General features: G+C 33.6%; 1 protein-coding gene across 1 annotated transcript in view; it reads right to left on the bottom strand.

Annotated features, from left to right (window-relative positions):
• Positions 1–14,835, bottom strand: part of LOC142331197 (PI-PLC X domain-containing protein 2-like) — a 64,873-nt gene that overhangs the window by 16,105 nt on the left and 33,933 nt on the right. The window lies entirely within an intron of this gene.

The following is a 14,835-nucleotide window of genomic DNA, read 5'->3' on the forward strand; positions in this document are numbered from 1 at the left end:
TTTTCTCTTATCCCTATACTTTTTCATTCTTTTGCTAAGTCCTGTTCTTCTTTGCTTGATATATTTTCTTTTGTTACTTGTTATTGTTTATTCTGGAATTCCCTGGAATTGTTCTGAAAACGTCTCTGTTTTGTATATCTTCTTTTTTTGATTTCTAATCAAGATAAATTTTTCTCTATTTCTTTAAATCAATTTGTTTTCGTTTTCCTACTTTCAAAAAGTAGGAAAACTAAACACATCAAGGTTGCTTTTTACAACTTTATTATCTTTGTTCATGGATATAACCATAAAATTTTATTCTTCTTATAATTTGACTGTGGTTTGTAATTTTTGTAATTTTTTGTAAATTCTTTGTTTGATCTAAGATGAAATTCAAGATTATTGTATGATTTCTTGGGTGTTATGACTTTCCTTAATATTTTTCTTTCTTTCTAGTTTCTTGATTAAGTTTTTGTTAAAATTTAAACTGGACTAGTCTTGTGGTAAAATCGTCATCGCAAATCAGCTGCTTTTAAGGCTTAGCTGTGTATCCAGTTCCTGAAGGGGATAAAAAATTATGAACTCAAAAAAAAAAAAAATTAATTCAGTAATTATTGGAATTATTTATTATTATTTTTTTTGTCTTCAGTCATTTGACTGATCTGATGCAGCTCTCCAAGATTCCCTATCTAGTGTCAGTTGTTTCATTTTGGTATACCAGCTACATCCTACATCCCTAACAATTTGTTTTACATATTCCAAACATTGTCTGCCTGCACAATTTTTCCCTTCTATCTGTCCCTCCATAATTAAAGCGACTATTCCAGGATACCTTAATATATGGCCTATAAGTCTGTTTATTCTTTTAGCTATATTTTTCCAAATACTTCTTTCTTCATCAATTAGCTACAATACCTCTTCGTTTGTCACTTTATCCACCCACCTGATTTTTAACATTCTCCTATAGCACCACATTTGAAAAGCTTCTAATCTTTTCTTCTCAGGTACTCCGACTCTCCAAGTTTGGTATAGGGATCTCAATCATCTACTATCAAAAATACTTTCCCAACATTTAAATTAATTTTCAATGTAAGCAAATTATATTTCTGCCTAAAAGCTCGTTTTGCCTGTGCTATTCAGCATTTTATGTCGTTCCTGCTTCGTCCATCTTTAGTAATTCTACTTCCCAAATAACAAAATTCTTCTACCTCCATAATCTTTTCTCTTCCTCTTTTTACATTCAGTGGTCCATCTTCGTTATTTCTTCTACATTTCATTACATTTGTTTTGTTCTTGTTTATTTTATGCAGTAGTCTTGCATAGGACTTCATCCATGCTGTTCATTGTTCCTTCTAAATGTTTTTTAATCTCAGCTAGAATTACTATATCATCAGCAAATCGTAGCATCTTCATCTTTTCACCTTGTACTGTTACTCCAGATCTAAATTGTTCTTTAACATCATTAACTGCTAGTTCTATGTAAAGATTAAAAAGTAACAGGGATAGGAAACATCCTTGTTGGACTCCCCTTTCTTATTACGGCTTCTTTCTTATGTTCTTCAATTATTACTGTTGCTTGCTCTTTGGTTCCTGTAAATGTTAGCAATTGTTCTTCTACCTCTGTACTTGAAACCAACTTTTTTTAAAATGTTGAACATTTTATTCCAGTGTATGTTATCGAATGCTTTTTCTAGATCTATAAACCCCAAGTATGTTGGTTTGCTTTTCTTAAATCTTCCTTCTACTATTAATCTGAGTGCTAAAATTGCTTCCCTTGTCCCTATACTTTTCCTGAAACCAAAATGGTCTTCTCCTAACACTTCTTCCACTCCCCTCTCAATTCTTCTGCACAGAATTCTAGTTACAATTATTGATGCATAACTAGTTAAGCTAATTGTTGTGTATTCTTCACATTTATCTGCCCCAGCTTTCTTTGAAATCATGACTATATCACTCTTTTTGAAGTATGACAGAACTTCCCCCTTTTCATAAATATTACACACCAGTTTGTATAATCTATCAATCGCTTCCTCACCTTTATTATGCAGTAATTCTGCCGGTATTCCATCTATTCCAGGAGCCTTTCTACCACTCAAATCTTTCAATGCTCTCTTAAATTCAGATCTCAGTATTGCTTTTCCCCTTTCATTCTTTTTGACTTCCTCTTCTTTCGGTAAAACAACGTTTTTAATTCATTTCCTCCATAAAACTCTTTAATATATTCAACCCACCTATCGACCTTTCCTTTTGTATTATGAATCATTGGTGTACTATCTTTGTTTAAAACATTATAAGATTTTAATTTATGTTAACTCCACAAAATTCTCCTTAAATTTCCTGTATGCTCTGTCTAATTTACCAATGATCATTTCTCTTAGTTCCTTTTACTTTCTTCATCACTACATTTTATATTTTCTATGTTCATCCATCAGCTACAATATATCCTCTGATAACCAAGATTTTCTACCAGTTCTCTTTGTTCCACTTAAGTTGCATGAACTTAAGAATTTCCTTTTTAACTTTCTCCCATTCTTTTTCTACATTGTCTACCTTATCTTCTTTACTCAGACCTCTTGCGATGACCTCCTCAAAAATCTTCTTTAACTCCTCTTCCTCAAGCTTCTCTAAATTCATCTGACATCTTTTCTTCGGGTTTTTAAACCCCAATCTACATTTCATTATCATTAAATTATGGTCGCTATCAATCTCTGCTCCTGGATATGAAGTCGACGAGTTGATTTCTAATCTTTTGCTTAACCATGATACAATCTATCTGATACCTTGCAGTATCACCTGGCTTTTTACAAGAGTATATTCTTCTATTATGATTTTTAAAGTAGGTGTTGGCAATTAATATATTATACTTTGTGCAAAATTCTATACATCGGTTCCCTTTTTCATTCCTTTTGCCCAGCACATATTCACCCACAATATTTCCTTCCTTGCCTTTTCTAATGCTTGCATTCCATTTTCTAAGTATTATTAAATTTTCATTTTCTTTTATGTGTTTAATTGCTTCATCAATTTCTTCGAATACACACTCTACTAAATCATCATAGGCACTTGTAAACAAATAGACGTTAACAATCGTTATTGGCTTAGGTTTTGATTTTATCCTTATTACAATTATTCTGTCACTATGCATTTTGAAATACTCTACTCTCTTCCCTATCTTCTTGTTCACTAAGAAACCTACTCCTAGTTATATAACCAACTTAGTTATTAAATTATTTTTTTTCTCTATATTTTAGAAAAGGAATTGGACATATTTAACCAAGAAATTAGTTAATTTTTTTTCTAATTCGAAAAACAAGACGATACAAGAGAGTGCCACCACTTATTATTTGTAAACAAAGACTTGGAATATTTTTCACTGTTTTAGTGAAAATATTCTATTCCCAGAGAGACAATTATAAGGGGGAATTTTTTTTCTCATATTTCTAGCTTCCCATTCCCCCAGACCCAAACCCCTGGATCTCCACTATCTTCTGACCCCCCCAAAAAAAATCCGCCCCAGCATTTTCCATCAGTTTCTCGGCCATTCCCGAACCATTGGACCCCTGACCCAAAATAACCCCCTCAACAAAAAATCCGACTCCTTTTTTGGACCAATACAAATCACTTCCCCCAACCCCAAAAGTTTGACTTTGTTAGAGACCCCAAAAGATCCGGACCGGCGAGCCGAACTGTCGTACGGGACATACAGCCGGTGGACAGGGAGGCTCGTTAGAGTCTAGTGACACTGCTTGGGACATGCTAAGCTTGAATGCAAATCCATCAGGTAAAGCAGAAATTAAAAAAAAAAAAGTTAAGTTTGGTTAATTTATATCTATAATTATAAATAGCAAACCTTTTGGTTATTGTTAATATTACATGATATAACCATTATATTACCATTTTTATAACCATTTATATTTATTTATCTTATAAATATTTAACCATACTTAGTCTACGCTCGCTAACCTTGCCTAACTAATACACTAATGTTTTGAGAATTTATAAATAATAAATTCAGTAATTATTGCAATTCAATTATTTATTATTTAAATATTCAAAACATTACTGTTAATTGTCGAGGTTGGCGAGCGAAGCGAAGTTTAAGTTTGGTTAATTTATATCTATAATTATAAGCAATAATGCTTTTATTTTAATATGTAAAATATGGTAATGACAACTAACTTTGAAGTATTTTCAAAGTTACGAGATCATTATGATTATGGGCGACGGTCTAATACGTAAGTACCAATACTTCAACAAAAACTGAAAAGTATCATATAAATTATTTGAGTACTATTGACTATTTTTATCACGTAGAGGCGATAAAAACTGATTCAATATTTTTTGTGTTTTTGAGCACAAACCGCAACTAATATTTTCCATTACAACTCAGCATTTTACAACCCGATTTTAAAAAGTAAGGTGTCACTTTGTTCAAAATTAAATGCTCAAATTTCTAGTTAATAAACAACTGCTTCGAAACAAAAATAATTTTGAGATATTGTGAAGCGAAAAATTAATATGGATGAAATTTTTACTTCTTTGTACGAACTGAAGGAAGTATTGTGATCTCGAAAAATTTCAGTTTTCAAATTTCAATGAAAATATTCATTTTGACCATCCCTGAATCCATTTTGACTAGATTCAGCTTGACGTCTGTACGTACGTATGTATGTATGTATGTATCTCACACAACTCAAAAACGATTAGTCGTAGGATGTTGAAATTTTGGATTTATGATTGTTTTAACACCTAGTTGTGCATCTCCCCTTTTGATTGCAATCGACTGGACCAAAAGTGCCCACACCCCAAAAAGTTTATTTATTTGCAATAAGCCCTCATTGAAAGCTTTTCAACGATATATCATAAGTGGTACTTATTTTCACTGGTTCCAGAGTTATAGCCAAATAAAATTTTAATTAAGGAAATATTTGGATCTTATTTAAATTGGATTTTGGACTTTTTTTAACTACAGTAATAAGGTACTTATTTTCACTGGTTCCAGAGTTATAGCCAAATAACATTTTTAATTAAGGAAATATTTGGATCTTATTTAAATTAGGGAAATATTTGGATCTTACACGGGGAAGGCACAACGGTTCGAATCCGACTTCATCTCCTTTCTTTTTCATTAACTTTTTTAATTAAAATACACTGATTTGTTAATAATTATTAACTTTCGATTGTAAAAAAAAACTACGATAAATAATAATTTAATAATAACAATAAAAAAAATCAGAAGTTATTAACGAAATAAAGTTTTATGTACTTTTCATTTAAAAAAAAAAATGTGTATATGCAATTTAATAGGCGTTCGAATCCCGGTCGGGCATGGCATTTTCACACACGCTACAAATCATTCATCTCATCCTCTGAAGTAGTGCTTAACTGTGGACTCGGAGGTTAAAAAAAAAAAGCGTACAAGGAAGTGATATCCACATCAGATTTTTTTAATTTACGAACATAAAATTTCAAAAATGATTTATTTCATAAAGAATATTTATTTAGAAAGATATTTCATTAAGTAACTCAATCCATTATGGTCACAAAACTGTTTTTAAAAAAAGAATAATAATAAATAGCGGACATCTGGAGAAAAAAGATTTCCTACATTTACAGGAAATTCTTTTCTTTCACTGATGTTACAAACACACTAAGGAAATATTGGATACCTTTTTTGTATATGAAAAATTCTTTACGCAAAAAGTTAAGCAGTTTTGGAATTTTTATCACATGATCGATTTACTTTCGGAAGTGAAATAACTACTTATGAAGCTCACTTCTAATTAATTAATGTAGATCACCGAAAATTATTCCATAAAAGTAATAAAAAATAATAGGTTATAATAAAATTTAACTGAACAATAAATTTTAAGAAATTAAAATTAAAAATTTAGATATTTAATGAGAGAAATCGTATAATCCTACCGGAATCAAAAGAGTACATATTTCGATTTAAAATGCTTTTGTTCTTTCCTATTCCAATGCCAAATCGACCAGAAAACGTTTTGATACGGAAACTGATAAAAAAGTAGGAAGAAAAATGATTAAAGATTAATTCAGTAATTCTTTACATACTGTGTTCAAAAACATTAGAAATTACCCCTATGACTGTTATGTCGTCATATTGAGGGTATCGAATTGTTTTACGGAGTGTACCTCAACAATTTCTAATTTACAAAAAAAAAGGAGAAAATGCAAATCAGAAAAGTGAATTAGAACTTAAATATTAAATAAAATATGATATTGACTGGTGTTTTTTTTGTCATTTGTTTTATGAATAGTTCAAAATTTAAACTTATATGAAACCATAATGAATGTTAAAATTTTTTCGCTTCATATAGTAGTCACCTGTGATCATATAACACAAAATAAACCAAAGCAGTCGACGGCCGTCGTCTCAAAAGAAAAAAACAAAATTGACGTAACATAATTTATTAATATTTTTAAATACCCCATCACACATGGGAGCTAAATTAAAAAATTTCAAAAACGAGTAAACTTTTTGTAAAGATATCTTTGAAATCATTGAATTTTTATCAAACAAACTTCTTTGATATTGAAAAATTTGGCAAATAAAACAAATTATTGTATGTATTTTTGTTTTTTATAATTCATATCATAAGTTTATTTATTCATTATAAAAGTTTAATTTTATACGAATAAACTTCAATAATTATTATTAATTTTCTCCCACGCTAAATTTTATATAATCCGTTAACTAAGTTACGATTACTGAAATTGTACAATCAAAAATTCGGGTGAAAATTATGTACTTTTTATGAGTAACAGCAGTAATTTCTACCGGTTTTCTGTAAAATAAACTGAAATTCTCATAAATAAAGTAGAAAAGAAGGATTATAAATATAATTTAATTTTTTTTATCAACTGGATTTATAGAATAGAGTTTTTTTCGTTTCGATAAGCAATTAAGAATTGCACAAACATGCAACGATTAGTTCTTAAACAAATCTCGTTGTTGCATGAACCTAATAAGAAAATATCTTATGATCGAAAAATTAAATAAAGATTTATCAAGAGACGCAGAAAAAAACATTTAAAAAAATAATACTGGTATTATTTTTATGTATTTAAATGTCAATTTTACTAAATAATTATAACTAAATAAACAAATCTAAGTTATTTTAAAAATTAAATATAAACAATTCTAACGGTAGTTAGATTAATACTACAAATTGATATTAACCACCTTTATTAAAACAGTACAACATACTGGTACCCATGTGTTTCTGTTATCAAGATTAGAAATAAATATGCATACATAAAACAGAGTGCTTAACAACTATAAATTATTTTTGCGCTGACTGTAAAAAAATTATTCATATTTTAAAAGTAATCAGAGAATTTTAAGAGATAAGATTAGTAATTTTTTTATTTACTTTTTCCAAAATCGATAAAGATTATCCGGTGAACTAATTTATTTAAAACGTTGTAATTAATTAGAATGGAGTATTAATGGAATTAATTAAATTATTAAATTAAACATTTATTAATTAAGTATTAATTTAATTAGAATGGGGTTGCGTATTTTTTCACCATGTGCTCAAACAAGTCGTAAATACTATTCCCAAAAAGAAAATTTTATAAGATAAAATAGAATTAAACTTGAAAAACGAATTTGTATTAATTTTTATAATGTGTAGTGGTGTGTAGAATTAAAATAAAATGATTCCTACAAAAACTTTTCAATTTTTATGATCTTTAAATTAGTGTTTCTCAATCTTTTTTTTTATCGCGGACCGGTAAAATTATAAAAAAATATACAGGGACCGGAAACCCTAAGCTTAGATTTTTGACGAACACAAAAAATTCTTAACATATTTTTATTTTATTAGTAATTAATTAAATTTACATCTATATATAAATAAATAAATAAATATATATATATATATATATATATATATATATATAAATGTTTGTCTGTCTGTATGTCTCATGTTTTCCTAAACCGTTCATCCGATAGCGATGAAACTTTGGGGAATGGTTGGACGCATGCCAGGGAAGGGTTCTGAATTAATTTGGACCCGCTAGGTGGCGCTGGCGTCGAGATATTTCAAAAAATTGTATTTATGGTCCGATTTGGCTCATATTCAGAATACATATTACTTACATGGAAAGAATTATCTCTGGAAAAAATGAACCCGCTAGATGGCGCTGGGGTTGAGATATTTAGAAAAAATATATTTATGGACCGATCTGGTTCGTATTCAGAATATGAATATTAGTTACGTGAAAAGAAATATTTTTGCAAAAACTATACCCGCTAGATGGGGCCGGTGTCGAGATATTTACGAAAGAAACAAATATACAAACAGACTCTTTTATTATATACGTATGTGTGTCCACTAAAGACCCAAAAACTAATGGACCGATTTACGCGCGGGCAAAAGGGAAAAAGGGGAAAATGGAAAACGGGAAAAAAGTGGAAAGGGTAAAAAGGAAAATGGGAGAGGGGAGAGGGAGAAGGGCGAAAGGGAGAAGTTGGAAAGGAAAAAGGAGAAGGAGAATAAGTGAAAGGTAAAATTTGTGAAGTTCAGTTTTTTAATTTTTTTTATCAAATTTTCAATTGTGTTCATTTAAACTCTCTCTCTCTCTCTCTCTCTCTCTCTCTCTCTCTCTCTCTATATATATATATATATATATATATATAGCAATAGCGAAGCATTGTCGGGTCTGCGATAGTATATTATAAATATTAATTAATATCATTTCTATCTATAAATAATAAATGAAAATCAGAAAATAAATAACAAGAAATAAATGTTTTTATTTAAAAATAGGGACTACAAACAAATCATATTAGAAAGTAATCGTAAATAATGAAAGATAATGAGAAATTCGTTGTTGCTTATTTTGGATAATTTCAATGTCGCGTTGTAAATTACATTTTTTTTTTTTTTTTTTTTTTTTTTTAAGGGCGAAAAACGGTTGAACGTTATCATCGCCCGGAAAATAAATAAAAAGATAAATAAATACATAAATAAAAATAATTTTAGTTTTTTAGATAAAATTAAAACTTAAAACTACTATCACAGAAACAAAATCCGGAATGGGTGTAAAAGGCCCATTCTCGGATAACAAAAACACTAATATGTAACTTAAAACTCTATTAAAAACTATCACATTAAAAATAAATAAAACTTAAAGCTATGTTAAAAACTATCATATTAAAAATAAATAAAACTTAAAACTATGTTAAAAACTATCATTAAAAATAAATAAAACTTAAAACTAAAAAAGGAGATAAAACTTAAAACTAATATCACAAAAATCTTATAACTAATATCACAGACGAATTTAAAAAACATACAAAAAAAAAACAAAAAAAATCCGATAGGGAGTGTAAAAGGCTCCCTACTCGGATAACAAAACAATACATAGGACAATACATACAATTACTAAAGAATACATACTTATTAAATTTTTTGCATTAACCCTATACTACGTAAAAATATAAACATGCGGTTTAAAACCTCCTTATCGTCACGCAAGATACCACGGATGTTACTAGGAATTTTAAATTTACGACGCAATGCCGCATAACATATGCAGTCCACGAGTATGTGGCGCACAGTCACGCGGCAGTTGCATCTTGCGCATAGAGGTGGTTGTCCTCTTGTAAACAGGTACTCGTGTGTGACTCTCGTGTGTCCTATCCGCAATCGACAGAGTACTACTTCCTCACGCCGGGGTTTTCTGTATGAGGAGTTCCATGGTAACACAGAATCTTTAATCTGACGGAGTTTATTATCAACAGTAGCTGTCCAATCACCTTGCCACCTTGTTCTTAATAATTGTTTTACATAGTTAATGAAATCAGAAGTAGCAACTCGGGTGGTGAAAGGAGGCTGGTTACATGCTTCTTTGGCAGCGGAATCCGCATGTTCATTACCTGGAATCCCTACGTGGCTAGGGACCCAGCAAAAACTTAATTCTGTGTTGCGATTATTCAACTCAGCGATTGCGTTGTAAATTTCAATGACGATAGGATGTTTGGAGTAAAAGTTTTTTAAGGCTTGGAGAGCACTACACGAGTCACTGCAAATAAGAATTTTTCTATATTTAGGGTTAATGATGTTTAGAGCCTTATTTATAGCATATAGTTCAGCGGTAAACACACTCGTAATACTGGGGAGACCAAACATATAAGTTCTCTCATTGACAACAAAAGCACACCCAACCGTATCGTTTTGTTTCGATCCATCAGTGTATACAACCGCGTCTGGTTTCGCCTTGGAGAGAACACACTGAAACATCTGCTGAAAGACGATAGATGGTGTTGATTGTTTATTACATGTAGTCAGGTCAAAATTAAAATTTATGAGGTTTATTCCCCATGGAGGATATGAGCAAGGGTACATAGGAAAGAGTGACGGTGTGTCAACATTTATATGCTGCAGCAGACGCCAGGTACGGATACCTACAGGTGCAGTACGACGTGGATGATCCTCATACTTTCCTAGATTAGGATTTTTAAGGACTAACTCAAGAACCGGGTGATTTGGCTGTCCTCTGAGACGAGCAAAATAAGATAATAAGAGCTGGTCTCGTCTATCCCAAAGTGATGGTTCACCACAGTCTACAAGTAAGCTTGCGACAGGACTTGATCTAAACGCGCCTGTAGCAAGCCGAAGGAAAGCATGATGTACACTATCCAGCATTTTAAGCACGGTTTGACGAGCTGATGAGTAGGCCACACAACCGTAATCTAAACGGGAGCGAACAAAGGAATAGTAAAAATGTATCATACATGATCTATCGGCTCCCCACTTGGTGTTAGTAAGGACTCACATCATATCTAAAATTTTGGAACATTTTGTTTTCAATTCTTTTAAATGTTTGACCCAAGTAAGACGACTATCAAAAATTAAACCTAAAAACTTAACGTAATTAGAGATAGTAATAGTCTCACCGTTCAGAAAAATTTGCGGAATAGAAGGGTTTCGCAGCCGAGAAAAAACTACACATTTTGTTTTTTCGGATGAAAATGTGAAACCAGTAATCCTGGACCAAGCTTCAAGGTGATATATAGTGTTCTGCAGTAGTCTCTCTGCTGTAGGTGCCGAACGGCTTGCAATGTAGATAGCAAAGTCGTCAGCGAATAGAGAGCATGATACAGGAGCCTGAACACATTTGGTAATATCATTTATGGCTACAGAAAATAAGGTGGCACTTAATACACTACCTTGGGGCACTCCATTCTCCAAGATGACACTATCTGAGAGCGAATCATCTACACGAACACGAGCCGTTCGGTGATTTATGAATCCCCGGATAAAAGCAAGCATATTGCCCTTGATTCCCCATTTTTGGAGAGTGTTAAGAATACCACGTCGCCAGGCTGTATCATACGCCTTTTTTATATCAAAGAAGATAGCGACGAGGTGTTGCCGATTGAGGAAAGCGTTTTGTATGGCTGTTTCTAGTGACACTAAATGGTCAATGGAAGATCGTCCTTGTCGAAAACCACACTGTTCTGGAGATAGAAAGCCATGTTTCTCCAAGTACCATGTAAGTCTGCGGTTTACCATTCTCTCCATTATTTTACACAACACGCTTGTTAATGAAATAGGGCGATAGCTTGAGGGGTTCGTTTGGTCTTTACCAGGTTTTAGTACTGGTATAATAAATGCTTCTGACCAGCCAGGTGGGAAGACTTGTTCGGAGAATATACCGTTGAAAATATTCAAAAGTTGTTGTAGTGCCGAATTAGGAAGGTGTGAAAGCATGGAAAGGCGAATGTTGTCCGGTCCAGGGGAAGTGTCCCGTGAATTTTTAAGTGCATGTAACAATTCTTTAAATACGAATGGAGTGTTTAATTCACCAACCGAATCACCAATGTTTAACGACAACACCTCCATTTGTATCTTGTACCGTTGAAAATCGTTATTATATGATGAGGTGAGAGACACCGAGCGGAAAGATTTTGCTAGACTATTTGCCACTTCCGAGGATGATGAAAGGAGTTCTCCTTCATCAATAAGACCAAGAATAGATTGTTTCGGTGATCCGAAGATTGCACGAATTTTCTTCCATACAGTAGACGTGGAAGTAGTGCGTGAAATAGTGCTCACGTATTTCGTCCATGAATTCCTCTTAGCGTCCAAGAATACTCGACGGCACACCGCTCTAGCCCTGCGGTATAAATTTAGATGTTCTGTTGTGGGCCTACTATTAAATTTACGTAGTGCCTGCCGTCGATTCCTAATAGCAATTTTGCATTCATCGTTCCACCATGGAACGAAAGGACGTCTAGGATTACCCGATGTTTGTGGGATATATCTGTTGGCATTCTTAAGTATCATGGACGTAAAAGAAGAATATTGGTCGAGGATGTTCGCTCCATCGTCATACTGAGATTGGAATGCTTTACAGTATCCGTTCCAATCTGCCTTTTCAACAATCCATCTCCGTGGCATTCTTTTAATCTCGCAGTCTACACCGAAACTAATAATAATTGGTCTATGATCACTGCCGTGATAGTCATCACAAATCGACCAATTAAAATGAGGGAGTACATTCGGTGAGCATATGGAAAGATCAAGGTTAGATACAGCACCAGTTGATAAGGACATAAATGTGTGTGATCCATTATTCAGTAGGCAAAGGTCAAAATCTTGTCTCAATCTGTTTATCATATTTCCTCGAGTGGAGCAGAAGGTTGAGCCCCAGGAAATATGATGGGCATTGAAGTCTCCTACTATTAACGATGGAGATGGTATTTGTGTAAGGAGATTTGAGACATCTAAAGCACTGAACACAGTGTTCGGTGAGAGATACAGATTGCAGATATGCAATTTGAAGGGAATAGTGACCTTTACTGCAATAGCAGGAATGACAGTGGTTAGTTGAATTCTTGTAGCTGACACCCCATTCTTCATGAAAATCGCTACTCCACCACTCTCCCTACTGTCTACTAGGCAGTCGTATCTCTCGCAGAAGTATCCTCTAAATGTAATTCGGTCATGTTGTAGGAGGTGAGTTTCCTGGAAACACATGATTAGTGGATCATGTGTGTGCGCCAGTACTCTAATATCTTCAATGCGGGACCGAATACCTCTAACATTCCACTGAATAATGTTCATAAGTGTAAAAAGCAAATAAAAAAATAAATTTCGGAAACTATATAAAAATTAGTTGTACGTGATTCGGTTTTTCTTTTTTGAATTTTTTATTTTAAAGAACTCCGATGCCCTAGGGTCGGGTGGTTCTTCAACCATATCCTCCAGTATATAAGGAGATGGTGGAGGAGATTTATTTGAATGGGATGCTGTAGTTGACATCCCAGAAGAGATAGTTACGTGGGTTCCCTTTATGGGGAGCTTATTAGGTGGCTTACTGCCAGCTGTGATAGTCGCTATTCGTGGCGGTACGATTTTGGGAATAGGAACTTTCGTATGTATCATACTGTTTGATTCACTAGCTGCGATGGAGGACTTTTTATTCATTTTTGTCAGCTCTGAGATAGTGGCTGTAAGTGAAGCTACTTGATCAGATAGCATCTGAACAAGTTTTTTAAGCTCATTGCAGGATCCGCACTGCTGATTATTAGCATTTGTAGGAATTTGTTTAGTTGTAGCGGTGGCAAAAGATACGTCTGGTTTAACCAGGTTCCGTGAGTTGTTTATCTTTTTATATTCTCTACGTGCAGCCGGAAAAGATAGTTTTTGCTCCGTACAGATTTTGAGAATTGCCTTTTCTTCTTTAAAAGTTGGGCAATCTCGGGAGCGGGCTGTATGTGGACCACTGCAGTTTGCACATTTTTCACTTTCTTCGCAGTTAGTGTCGTTGTGACCTTCTTTACCACATCGAGCACAGATCTCAGTTTTCGTGCAAGATGTTGTAGTATGACCAAAACCTTGGCATCTGAAACATCGCCGTGGGTTGGGTATGAATGGTCGTACCCGAACCGAGAGGTAACCCACTTTGATCTTTTCTGGTGGAACAGGGAGACTGAATGTTAATATAAGAGACGGTGTCGGTTCTTCTGTTCCGTTCTGCCGTTTCATTATACGTTTCACCTCAACAACATCTTGGTGGCACAGCTCGTCAACTATTTCAGAGATATCTATATCCAGAAGGTCTCTACAAAAAATTACACCCCGGCTCGTATTTAGCGTTTTGTGGCATTCTGCGCTTATATTTATGCCACCCATATTACGGAGACGTAAGATAGATCGACTCTGCTCATCGTTGAATGTTTCAACCAGAATCGATCCGTCGCGTAATTTCCTGATATTCTTCGGGGAGCCACTTGCACCTGTTATGGTTTTGTTTATTAAAAACGGTGAGACCTTTTGAAGGGAGCCACCTTCCTGACTATTTCTGAGTACAATGAATCTGATATTTTTATATTTTGATTTTAAGAAATTCTGTTCAGTAGGACTTTTATCCTCGTCAGACGAAGCTGATCGAGGTCTCTTCGCAAGACTTAAATTGGTGGTTTTTTCAGATGGACCACCAACCATCATAGTGTTTATTATTGGAACTGAAATTTTGGTCCCACGAGTACCGGCGAAAAATGGACCACTCCAGCAGAGCGCACGCGTACTGGAGCTAGAGCTAAATACAACTGGGTTCGCCCTGGTGCCCAGAGGACATCGTTCGAGACTCACTACGTAGAGCCATTCACCCATCGGCACGATTTGTTCCCACCTTGGGTTACGGTTGCGTTTCGTAAGATGTCGCAACACCACCGAGTGTAAATGTAAGAAATATCAGTGTAGGTTGTTGTTGTGTAATTGTGTATGTGTGTATGTTGTAATTTATGTAGTGTTCTTGGTGTAGTATATGTGTAAAATGTAAAGTGTTCCGCAGCTCATTGTATAGTGGGAAGAA

This window comes from Lycorma delicatula, chromosome 10 (assembly GCF_047948215.1).
Source record: "Lycorma delicatula isolate Av1 chromosome 10, ASM4794821v1, whole genome shotgun sequence".
In the NCBI taxonomy this organism is placed as follows: Eukaryota; Metazoa; Arthropoda; class Insecta; order Hemiptera; family Fulgoridae; genus Lycorma; species Lycorma delicatula.